This window comes from Anomaloglossus baeobatrachus, chromosome 2 (genome assembly GCF_048569485.1).
Source record: "Anomaloglossus baeobatrachus isolate aAnoBae1 chromosome 2, aAnoBae1.hap1, whole genome shotgun sequence".
NCBI lineage: Eukaryota > Metazoa > Chordata > Amphibia > Anura > Aromobatidae > Anomaloglossus > Anomaloglossus baeobatrachus.
In genome coordinates, this window is record NC_134354.1 from 637,742,870 (window position 1) to 637,755,218 (window position 12,349).

The window sequence follows — 12,349 nt, forward strand, 5'->3', positions numbered from 1 at the left end:
TGGTGCTCCGGTTTCCAGTTGGCTCCCCGGTTCGGTACCGGCGGGCCACTACCCTGTCCCGGTCCCTTAGGTTCTACCAGCCGTCTTCCCGGCTCCTGCAGGCGGCACCACCATCTGCCACCTTGCCACGGTACCAGGGCTACGACCCCGGCACCGGTCAGTCTTGTTGCTGCAGACCTGACGCCACAGGCCTGCTGCACTTGAATTTCAACTCCACTCCACTTCACTGTACTCTCTACACTCCCTAACTAACTGTTTGTTTCCTGTCTCAGGCCCTCTGGACTCCTCGGTGGGCGTGGTCAACCACCTGGCTCCGCCCCCTGGTGTGACCATTGAACACAGAGAGGTGACAAGGGTTTGTAGTTTGGCTGCTGTCACCTTATTAGGGGCTGGTGTTTTGTTTGTGCAGGGGGTCTACCTGTGACAACCTGGCTAGTCCAGGGCATCACATTTACACTAGCATAGATAAAGAAATCTTTAGAAAAAGTATTTCCTAAGATCCTTTATGATATGCTAATGAGGCCCATGACTAGTCCCAAGGGTTTTACTTCCCTTGGCTAGCCCGCCCCATTAGCATGTTAGCACGCCCACAGGGGCGTCCTAACATGCTAATAAATGCGCAGAGTCAGAGCCATGGTTGCGCTCACCTCCTTTGCCACGGCTGGCTTTCGGCTCAGGGCACGTTATCAGAAATCCCGAATTTCCAGTCATGCATACTATAAAGCTGGGTATACACGTCCCAGCTTCAAAATGATGCAATACGCATGACTGGAAGGCCAGGTACGTTCTGATCATGCTCATTGAGCTGAAAACCAATGGTGGCAGCGAAGGTGAGCGCAACCATGCCTCTGACTCTACATATTTATTAGCATGTTAGTGGGGCGCCCCTGGGCACACAAAACCACACACACAAACAATAAGGTGCTTCCCACAGGGGGTGGACTAGGGCAGACAGGGTGGTTAGCCATCAAGAAGCATGGGACTTCCCCAGTCGCTAGGACAACCACTGGGGGCGGGCACCACTAGGGGTAGAAGTAGGCGCAACCATCTCACTAGAGCAGTCTTTCCTGGACACAGCGTGGGCTAACATCTGACACAGACAACGGGAGTTGTGCGTTCCCCTCTCTTCTTGGAGCTGGAGGCTCGGCCCGGGTTCCGGATAGCAACCGAGGTACACTTCACTAGAAAGACTTTCACAGGCACTGGCGGTGACCGCCAACTATCCGGGATCGGCTGTAGCCCATCGTGGCAGAGACCAGTACTCTGGGGCAGCGTCTGGTCTACCTGTGAGTAAAAGATCTGAAACCGCAGTCCCCGCCTCTCCATTACCGGTGTCGGCGCCCAGCGCTGTGGCACCAGCAGGGACTACCACCACCCCCATCTGTCCTCCATCATCCTCCCCAGGGTAACCCCACTCCGCCTGTGGGGAGCGACATCATCCCGGCTGCGACCATTACCATCAGCCCTAGAGAGCAGCACCTGCAGCGGCGGCCTATCCCTGGCCGCGAACCACAAGTGGCGTCACGATCTAAAAAGACTTTCCTAACCTTTACTACCACCCCCAACCTCCATCCTTCATCTCGTCCACCGCCTTCCTCCCCTCCTGTACGTCTCGGGGTCACGAAACTGGGGGAGGCCAGCCCGTGATGACGCAGATGATCTGCACCCCCGGCCCGGCGACATGTCGGGTGAAAACCCATCGACCCCGGGTTGTTACATTAGCATGCCCCTGTGGATGTGCTTACATGCTAAGAGGAGGACTAACCAAGAGAAGAAACCCCCTTGCGACTAGTCCGTGGCCTCACTAGCAATTATAAAAGATCTTTAGAAATACTTTTTCTAAAGATCACTTCATGTATGCTACTAGATACAGGGACAGTTAGGCAGGGATTAGAATTATGCACCCAGAACTGCTTCTTGTGAGGGTTGTTGGACCCCGGCCGATCAGACATTAATCAGACATGTGCTGTCTTCCAGGTGCAAAAATCAAAGATGTGTCTGACAGGATATCGGGACTCTTCAGACCAACAGATGACTACCCATTCCTGCTAATACATGTGGGGACAAATGACACTGCAAGAAACGAGCTGGAAACCATCTGCAGTGATTTTGAAGACTTAGGCAAGAAAGTGAAAGAACTGGGAGCGCAGGAGGTCTTTTCATCCATCCTTCCAGTGGATGGTCATGGAACAAGGAGGTGGAACAAGATTCTACAGGTGAACAACTGGCTACGTCGATGGTGCCATCAACAAAGATTCGGATTTCTGGATCACGGAGTGAATTACCTGTATAATGGACTACTTGCTAAAGATGGGCTGCACCTTACCAAGACTGGAAAACACATATTCGGAAATCGCCTTGCTACACTCATCAAGAGAGCTTTAAACTAGAACAGCGTGGGAAGGGAAGAAAAAGGCCAGGGAAAGCCATACAGGTGACAAATACTATTGAAAAATCCTATATCTCCACAGAGATTGAAGCTTCAGAGACTGGGAGTTCTGTGGAAGTTGTTTGGGTAAGAATACAAGGAGAAAACAAGGGAAAGAACACCATTGTAGGCGTGTACTACAGGCCACCTCAACAAGCGGAGGATATGGATGAACTCTTTATACATCAGATGACCAACTTCACAAAAAAATATGATGTTGTGATCATGGGAGATTTCAACTATCCAGACATTTGTTGAGAATCTCTGTCAGGCAAAAGTAACAGTTCCAACAAATTCTTATCCTCTGTTGCGGACAACTTTATCTTCCAAAAAGTAGAGGAGAAAACAAGGGGATCTGCTACCTTGGATCTAATCCTTACAAACAGGGAGGAAATGGTTGAGGAGGTAAGGGTGGCTGGGACCCTGGGAAGCAGTGACCATGCTATCATAGAGTTTTGGATAACTAGAGGAGGAAGACCAGTGAAAACTCAGACTTCAAGGCTGGATTTCAGAAAGGCAGATTTTAAGGGACTCAAAAAGAGAATAGCAGGGATTCAATGGCCATATGTCCTTAAAGATAGAAATGTCCAAGAAGGATGGGACATCTTGGAAAATGTGATTCTCAAAGCGCAATCGTTAACAATCCCTAAAAGAGGGAAGAATAAGAAACATTTAAGGAAATCAGGTTGGAGGAACACAGAACTTAAACAGATGCTAAAAAGGAAGAAAGAAATGTTTATTAAATGGAAAGAGGGAGGCATATCTAAAGAAGAATATAACGCAGTCTGCAAAACCTGCAGGGCACACATCAGATTAGCCAAAGCTGATAATGAAATAAGGCTTGCAAGAGATGTCAAAAGCAATAAAAAAGGATTTTGGAGTTATGTCAAAAATAAAAGAAAAGTCAAAGATGTTATAGGAATTTTACAGGATGAGAATAGTGAAGTTGTAAAAAATGATGTTGAGAAGGCCGAACTTTTAAATTGTTATTTTGCATCTGTTTTCCCTGAAAAAGTAAAATCAACTGATCTTCACCATTCTATTGTAGGATTAGAAGAATCCAGGCCATCAATAAACAAAGAGATAGTGAGGGAATACTTAGCTAACATTAATGAATTCAAGTCCCCAGGTCCAGATGAATTACACCCCAGAGTACTGAAGGAGTTAGCAGAGGAAATATTAGAACCACTCTTCATAATTTTTGAAAATTCTTGGAGAACAGGAGAAGTTCCAGAAGACTGGAGAAGAGCAAATGTTGTCCCTATTTTCAAAAAGAGGAAGAAGGTGGACCCAGGGAACTACAGGCCTGTGAGCCTGACTTCCATACCAGGAAAGATCTTTGAACAAATTATTAAACAACATTTATGCAAGTAGCTGGATGAGAATGAAGTGATTAACCAGAGCCAGCATGGGTTTGTATCTAATAATTCATGTCAGACTAACTTAATTTCCTTCTATGAAAAAATCCCTGACTGGGTGGATTAGGGAAATGCAGTAGATATAGTATATCTTGACTTCAGTAAAGCATTTGACAAAGTATCTCATACAATCCTTATTGAAAAAATGACCAAGTGTGGAATGGACAAGGCAACTGTTAGATGGATTTGTAACTGGCTTAGTGATCGGAGTCAAAGAGTGGTCATAAATGGCTGCACATCCAGTTGGAAGACTGTTTCAAGTGGGGTACCACAGGGCTCTGTCCTGGGCCCCATGTTGTTCAACATTTTTATCAATGATTTAGATAAAGGTATTAAGGTTAAACTGATTAAATTTGCTGATGACACAAAGTTAGGAGGAACAGCTAATACAAGAGAAGAGAGAGAGTGGATTCAACAAGATCTAAACAAGCTGGAACAATGGGCAGTAACTAATAGAATGTTTTTTAACAGGGAGAAATACAAAGTCATACATCTTGGCAAGAATAATGAAAAGAGCATATACAGCATGGGAGGAATAGAGCTATCCAAAAACATGTGTGAAAAAGACTTAGGTATACTAATAGATCACAGACTGAACATGAGTCAACAGTGTGACGCAGCAGCAAAAAAAGACAAACACCATTCTAGGATGTATTAACAGAAGCATACAGTCTAGATCACGTGAAGTCATTATCCCCCTTTACTCCTCTTTGGTCAGGCCTCATCTGGAATACTGTGTCCAGTTCTGGTCACCACATTTTAAAAAAGACAAAAAACAAACTGGAGCAAGTTCAGAGAAGAGTGACCAGAATGGTGACTGGACTGCAAACCATTATGGGGAGATAAGGTATGCACACCAGTGACTATGTAAGGGGAATACATGAAATAGCAGAAACTGCTGTGTGAATACTGACTTGAAAAATCCAATAGCTATATGTAAGAATGAAAATGTGAAAAATGGAATCTGCATTACTGCCATGAACATATGAATCACACCTATTGCCAATCCATATCATACGCATAAATAGCCTGGGTCTCAGCTTCCCATACACGGTAAGTTTTTTAACTGCATGAGAGGACACACACAAGCTAGGGACCCCAACGTAGAGAAATACTTTGGCGTAGTGTTGGGGCTCTATTGCATTGATCAATTCAGTAGCTAAATTTCTCTTGATTCATATCTTCATGGCAGTAATGCAGATTCCATTTTTCACATTTTCACTCTTACATATAGCTATTGGATTTTTCAAGTCAGTATTCACACAGCAGTTTCTGCTATTTCATGTATTCCCCTTACATAGTCACTGGTGTGCATACCTTATCTCCCCATAGTGATGTTTTTTTTAGGTTTTTGCACCCAGTTCAGACTTAGAATGGAGTTCCAAACGTTATTCCTTATTGTTAGTAGTTTTTCGTTTGTGAACCCTCCCCAACCACACCTATTGCCAATCCATATCATACGCATAAATAGCCTGGGTCTCAGCTTCCCATACACGGTACGTTTTTTAACTGCATGAGAGGACACACACAAGCTAGGGACCCCAACGTAGAGAAATACTTTGGCGTAGTGTTGGGGCTCTAGTGCATTGATCAATTCAGTAGCTAAATTTCTCTTGATTCATATGTTCATGGCAGTAATGCAGATTCCATTTTTCACATTTTCACTCTTACATATAGCTATTGGATTTTTCAAGTCAGTATTCACACAGCAGTTTCTGCTATTTCATGTATTCCCCTTACATAGTCACTGGTGTGCATACCTTATCTCCCCATAGTGATGTTTTTTTAGGTTTTTGCACCCAGTTCAGACTTAGAATGGAGTTCCAAACGTTATTCCTTATTGGACTGCAAACCATGTCCTATGAAGAACGGTTACAAGATTTAGGATTGTTTAGCTTGCAAAAGAGAAGACTGAGAGGAGACTTAATAGCTGTCTACAAATATCTTAAAGGATGTCACACTGTAGAGGGATCAGTTTTATTCTCATTTTCACAAGGAAAGACTAGAAGCAATGGGATGAAACTGATGGGGAGGAGACACAGATTAGATATTAGAAAAAAACTTTTTGACAGTGAGGGTGATCAATGAGTGGAACAGGCTGCCACGAGAGGTTGTGAGTTCTCCTTCAATGGAAGTCTTTAAAAAGAGGTTGCATGGACATCTGTCTGGGATGATTTAGTGAATCCTTCTTTGAGCAGGGGGTTGGACTAGATGACCCAGGAGGTCCATTTCAACTCTAGTATTCTATGATTCTATGACTTATCTTAAATATAGGCCAGCCATGTAAAAGTAGTGGGAAACCTCTTTAAACTCCTTGGTCGATGACTTTCACTGCATTTCAATTAGTTTTACAAAAGGCTAGGGAATAGAAAAGCACAATAGGGTATTATCCAAGATAAATAGGTACTGAACAGTACCAGGATTTTGCTTATTTGGACGGGTTATGTTACACAACACCAAATGAAGCTTCAGAAAATCAGCTGCTGCAGACCCACACGGTGCCAGAACCGTAAAGAGCCAAAAGGGGAACAAATGTAATTCCCCTGCGCTACTGATGGTATTACAAAGGAAACTAAGACCGGGACCCTCGGTGAACTGAACATTTTTCAAAGTCGTCCCACTTCTTATGTTGATAGGTCCACTGTCACGACAATTGTCCCTAGTCCCAAATAATAATAATAACAATAATTTTCAATTCTATAGCGCCTACATATTCTGCAGCACTTAACATTTCAGAGGGGAAATGTACAGACAATATCAGACATTGCATACTAACACAATTCAACATGCAAGTAGAGTGAGGACAGTGCTCGCAAACTTCAATCTAAGAGGAAATAGGGGAGGCACAAAAGGAAAATGGAATAAACTACTTGTATTGTCAGTTCCAGCCATCAATATAATAAATAATGTATTCAAATAACGCTGCATGAACCGGCCACCATCCAGCATGTGGGCAGGCACAGATACAGAGTGCTAGTCAGTGCATGGTGGATGTAAACAGAGGACTCAAGAGACAACATTTGGAAGAAAATTTTGTAACTGCAAAACAGAAATAGTTAGATAAATGAGGTGAGGCGACAGGCCACAAATGTGTGTTTTTTTAAAAAATTTTAGGGCACGCATAAAACCATGTGTATTGGGAATCATTTGAAATGTCCTGGGTAATGCATTCCAGAGAATTGGCACAGCAGCGAGAAGTATTGGAGATGGGTGTGGATTGTTCAGATTATGGAGCAATGGCTCCTAAACACCAGACGCAGGATTACAATGACAAGTAAAACTTCACTGCATGGCTGATAACACAGGATTCACCAATCCCAATAGGTGATGTCACAGATGACCCTGCTGCCCCTCCCTTTACAATGACCTCTGCACATGCTCAGTAGATGCTTCAGTACAAATGGTCATTATGGCTATGTATATGTGGATCTCCTGAAACTATAGGAAGGTATAGTCTCAACAAATCCATATGGCCAGTGTGAAAATTGTAAGATTTCTCATTTGTATTTTTAATAATGATTGTGAGATGGAAAAAAATAATAAAAAACACGAACATTTTAACATAAACAGCATTAACATTTTAACATAAAATTTATTTAACACATATGACTCAATTAAACAATAGGTCATTTTCTGATAACACATTCCCTTTAAGGCTGTTTAGAAATAGCTAATACTGCACTATTACAGTTGCTGTAAAGTGGGTGAGATTTTGATAAATAACTTCCCAATATTGCAGTAAAAAGAAAAAATCAGCAGTGAAATTGGCATGTGGCGCAGATTGTCGCATCAACTGCATTTCAATTGTTTTTGTGGATTTCCACTGTGAATTTTAATTTGCCGCATTTTGATTTTCTACCTAAATTATGTTTTGTATGAACATAACTTTAGATCGTTGCGTACACTGAAGACCCCACTTTGAGACAACCATTCGTCTACTTTACCATAGATTATTAATTACTAACAGCAACACTTTATTAGTGACATTAAGCATGTAGTAGATACAAAGATTATCATTTATCTTTCCAGTGACATAATTGCAAGTGATTGATGAATTCTTCTGCCATATTTTATATTTACCAGGTAGATAGTCTAAATGTTTTGGGCAATTATTATGCCTCTTCCAATATGAAGTCAAACAGTAAATCACTACATTGTCAATAATATTTTTGGCTTTCACAAATAGTGCATTGTGCATATATACTCACAAGCAAAAGGGTAACATTGTTTTGAACTTCTGACTTTCAGGCTCCATATCTCACCATCCACTACAGCTCTGAGTGTGACACTACCTTCACTTTATAGACAACCATTTTGGCTATCTCATACATAAATCTGACTTGCAACTATTTAGGATATGATGTGTTATGCAGATTCTTGTCATATCACTGCATTGCTACTGTTTTTCTCCTGGTGATGGAAAAATCTTCTTCTTGTATACTACAAATTACAACCTGTTCTCACTTTTCCTAATAGCTCAGTGCGTTATTAGGTTGATTCCCAAGTGATATATAATTTACTGTATGCAGATATGATTTACTGTATGCAGAGGTGGTGGAATGTGAAAAGGGAGCTGAAAAATCAGTAAGCCAAAGGTGTGTCTGTGTTACATTTTTCAGAGACAAGCTGTGTATGGAAGAAGAGGTCAAGGTGGTTTGGGCCAGTTGGGAAAGAAAAAGGAAAATTAATGACTACAATTAGCGAGAGCTTCATTGGTGAGTATGTGGATAGTATATACAAATACACTGCAGAGCAAAAGAGTAACAATGTTTTGAACGTTTGAGTTTCAGGCTCCATATCTAACCATCCACTACAAATTTTATAGCCAATCATCTTGACTATGTCATACATAAATTTAACTTTCAGTTATTTAGCATATGATTAGTTATGCAGATTCATGTCATGTCACTACATTGTTACTGTTTTGCTTCTGGTCTTTGAAAAATCTTTTTCTTCCTGTATACTACAAATTACAACCTGTTCTCACATTTCCGAATAGCTCAGTGCGTTATTAGGTTGATTCCCAAGTGAAAGGTCACTGGTTCAAATCAAGTTGCAGCCATGAAGATGATTTCCCAAGAAAAGAGAAAGAGCATCATCCAGCTCATCGATAGCGGCCTCTCGGCCAAGAAAATTGACAAACTGTATCATGTGAGTGCCATGACAGTTGGAAGAATATGAAATGAAGTCCGTCCATCCGTTCAAAATCCAAGAGGTTGATGTCCAGGCAAAATATTGGCATTAACAAGATAGTTCATCATAAGATCTATAAGTTTTGCTCTACAAGCACGCAGTGGAGGAGGCTCATGTAAAATCACAGACCTCCATGCAAGCACCGTGTGATGAACATTACACATGTCTGGAATGGTGGTAAAAAAAAAGGTGAAGAAGCCTCGACTTCAATATCATAATAAGAAGTGTTGGCTCGAGTTTGCCAAAAAAGTACAAAAAGTGGACAGTAGAAATTTGGAAATGGGTGATTTGGAGAGATGAGACCAAAGTCAATAGACTAGTCTCTGATGGGTGCAAATGGGTCTGGAAGAAACAAAGTAAAAAGGGGCTAATGGATAGAGAAATTAAAGGTACTGTCAAGTTTGGTTGAGGAAGCCTGATGATATTGTGTTGTTTCACAGCTAAAGGGATTGGATTCTTGACCAGAATTGATGGTGGTCTCAAGACTGAGCTATATGTGATATTATGTGGCATATATTACTGCAATGCTGCATCTTGTAAGGCAAGCCTCCAGAGAGAGTCTAGAGCATTCATGGCGAATCTTTCAAAGGCTGAGTGCCCAAACTGTATCCCTAAAGCCATTTTTTTCCGAAGTGCCAACCAATCCTATTATGTAAATAATTGATTTTAATCTTATCTTTGCAGTCTTATCTTATCTTCAGCAGGGGGCATCACTCTCATGCTTACCACACATTGAAGCTCAGCCACTCCCACTGCCCTGTCCAGACACAGCAGTTGGATTGATCTTTCTGGAAAAAATTGCAGCATATTAGATAGAGATTTTAGCCTGGAATACAATCAGATTTCACCCTGTAATCCACATCTACATTTCAAAGTCTGAACATCTTGAAATCCCATAAAGACGTATAAGTTGCTCCCCTCCCCTTTCATTGTGTAGTTATGTCCCCCTTCCTGGGCCACTTGCTGGTAAACATAGCCCCCTATCCTGATATATATTTCCTACATTCTGTTATATTTGTCCCCATCATGTCCCCATCCTGGTAAATATACCCCATCCCGGCATATTCCCCATCCTGGTAAATGTTCATCATCCTGGTAAATGTTCCCCATCCCGGCATGTACCCCATTCCTGGTAAATGTCCTCCATCCTGGTAAATGTACCCCATGCAGGTAAATGTACCCCATACTGGTAAATGTACCCCATCCTTGTAAATGTATCCCATCATTGTAAATGTACCCCATCCTGGTAAGTGTACCCCATCCTGGCATGTTCCCTCATGCTGGTAAATGACCCCATCCTGGTAAATGTATTCCATCATGGCATGTTCCCCCATCCTGGCAAATGTACCCCATCCTGGTAAATGTATCCCATCCTGGCATGTTTCCCCATCCTGGCAAATGTACCCCATCCTGGTAAATATACCTCATCCTGGCATGTTCCCTTTTCTGCCATGTTTCCTCATTCTGGCATGTTCATGTACCCCCATCCTTGCTTGTTTCCCCCTATCCTTGCATTTTCCCCCACATCCTTGCATGTTTCCCTCATCCTTGCATGTTTCCCCCACTCTTGCTGCCATATTTCCCCCATCCATGCATGTTTCCCCCACACTGTCCATGTTTCCCCCACGCTGTCCATGTTTCCCCCATGCTGTCCATGTTTCCCTGTCCATGTTTCCCCCATGCTGTCCATGTTTCCCCCGTGCTGTCCATGTTTCCCCCATGCTGTCCATGTTTCCCCCGTGCTGTCCATGTTTGCCCCGTGCTGTCCATGTTTCCCCCGTGCTGTCCATGTTTCCCCCGTGCTGTCCATGTTTCCCCCGTGCTGCCATGTTTCCCCCATGCTGTCCATGTTGCCCCCTGCTGTCCATGTTTCCCCCATGCTGCCATGTTTCCCCCGTGCTGTCCATGTTTCCCCAGTGCTGTCCATGTTTCCCCCCTGCTGTCCATGTTTCCCCCGTGCTGTCCATGTTTCCCCCGTGCTGTCCATGTTTCCCCCATACTGTCCATGTTTCCCCCGTGCTGCCATGTTTTCCCCATGCTGTCCATGTTTGCCCCGTGCTGTCCATGTGTCAAAGCGAGGAGAGATGTCTCCTCTGCTCCATCACAACTTTGAACTGCCGACGTGATCCCAATGGCAGTTCAAAGTGGCTGAATGAGTCGACGGCGCGCGTGCCGGCAGAAAGGGCTCTGCGTGCCATAGGTTCGCCATCACTGGTCTAGCGTCTATGTGGTATATCTTACCCTCACCATGGTCTCACTGTATCCAAAGTGCCTATGTACTATATTTATATCACAGATTGCTGTGTTAATGTAGAGTTGTAAAAGCATCCAATGTGACCTGCTTATCGCTTATGTTTCTCAGCAGTTTAAAATGAGGAACATTGTCAAAACTTCTATTACATCTATAAATAAAAACTCTAATGTTGTCTGTTGTAGACTAAATCTCACTTCCCCAAAACGTAAAACAGACTGGCATTCTTTGGCATAGTTTAATTGCCCTGGAGCTTTGTTGGCTATAAGACATCTAAAGGACGTGCTATTCCTGAAAGAGTTACTGTTCCTTCCTCATTTCTAATTGCTGGTAATATATCACCGATTTCGAGACCTGTCAATTCTATAATTTTAAGTCTTCAAATGAGAGCTGCATTATAATACATAATGACTACTGTGAGGATGAACAAAAGCACAACACCGATATCTTTCTGTTAAGACTAAAATCCAGGGACATTTATTAATAATGTTTGCAGTGTCAATAAGTCAACATTACTACAGCAGCCTAGGGGCCTATGGGTTCTACTAACCAGAGCCTGTTATTCCAGTTTTTATGAATAGGGACAATCAGCGTCAGAGAGGACAATCCTCTGGTGGGCCCTGGGTCCCTGGTGGACCCATAATAGACATAGAGGGAGCCTATCAGAAGCTGCACACTCCCCCGGTGTCCTCTTGTGGCTTCATATTTGGCGCGGTCATTAAAATGGCCACCGACCCATCTGAGGCCGTATGCTGACGTCAGACTTGACATTAAAATGGCCGCAGACCTATCAGGTTCCACACGCTGAGGCGCGCAGCCTTTGATAAACCGACGGCCAAGGATTGAGGACATTGGGACCCAGAATGGGGGAACATAGAGGCCTAGGAGGGGAGACATGGTTAAAAAAATAAAGTGGACCGACCTGTTAAAACCCGTTCCTGACATATGACATATATTTAAGTCATATGTTGTGTCCCTTGCTTTGATGTTGGCTTGCACAACAAACATGCAACTTTCCCCTCTTATAACGGCTGATTTGATCAGAACTCCACCAGCGGC